The sequence below is a fragment of the Sinocyclocheilus rhinocerous genome, unplaced genomic scaffold (assembly GCF_001515625.1).
Source record: "Sinocyclocheilus rhinocerous isolate Xijiao unplaced genomic scaffold, SAMN03320098_v1.1 scaffold663, whole genome shotgun sequence".
Classification (NCBI taxonomy): Eukaryota; Metazoa; Chordata; class Actinopteri; order Cypriniformes; family Cyprinidae; genus Sinocyclocheilus; species Sinocyclocheilus rhinocerous.
The window spans coordinates 635,547-636,374 of NW_015655996.1; the positions used below are offsets into that span (position 1 = coordinate 635,547).

General features: G+C 36.6%; 1 protein-coding gene across 1 annotated transcript in view; it reads right to left on the reverse strand.

Moving 5' to 3' along the window:
• Positions 1 to 828, reverse strand: part of LOC107719082 (probable E3 ubiquitin-protein ligase HERC1) — a 71,978-nt gene that overhangs the window by 57,176 nt on the left and 13,974 nt on the right.

Genomic DNA, 828 nt, shown 5'->3' on the forward strand with positions numbered 1-828 from the left:
TACTACTTTAAAACGAAATAATTCAAATCGAAAATAGAAACTCTTTCATTATGTAATCTGTGCATTTCTCTCTAAAGGCACATCCAATGAGGAGATGGCAAGTCATTTTTTTTCATCACCATAATTGATGGATATCTAAAATATAAAAAATAAGGAAAAGCCTAAAACAGGCCGGATTATAATTTGCGTTTTATTTTATAATTCCGTACAATTAAAAAATAAAACACAAATTATAATGGCATAGCCTATATGCGCTTTTATAGTAGCTACTTTTCACTATAAATTTTAAGGGTAGCTTGAATGTAAACATTGTCATGAATTCGTTGTATTCCCATTTGTAAACTAGCCTACAAATGAATTGTTGTAGTCTAACCCGATCTCATGAAAGTACGTACAGCACAATTTTCTGCTTCTAATTGGCGTAATATTTATATGCAGAAATTGACTTCGGCATGCAAATGACTGATAAATTCATAATTGTATAGCACGATTTTCTGCTTCTATTTGGCGTAATATTTCTATGCAGAAATTGACTTTGGCATGCAAAAGACAAAAAGATCAATTCATAATTAATGGCATGGCTGGTTCAGTCGACAGAAATATGGGACACACAGGCACTGCTGAAATGTTTGCGGGGCAAATCTGAGGTCAATCTGAGCGCTCATGGTACTCACAGTGCCGTACACCTACAGGCGCCACAGACTCGGACGGTTGTCATGGTAATAAACACCGTAAACAGCAACCGTTCGCGTGTCAGCGCTTAATGCGCATATCCTATATGAAAAGCATTTTAGGGCTACCTTTGCCTAATGGGTAAGTCCGCCCCTG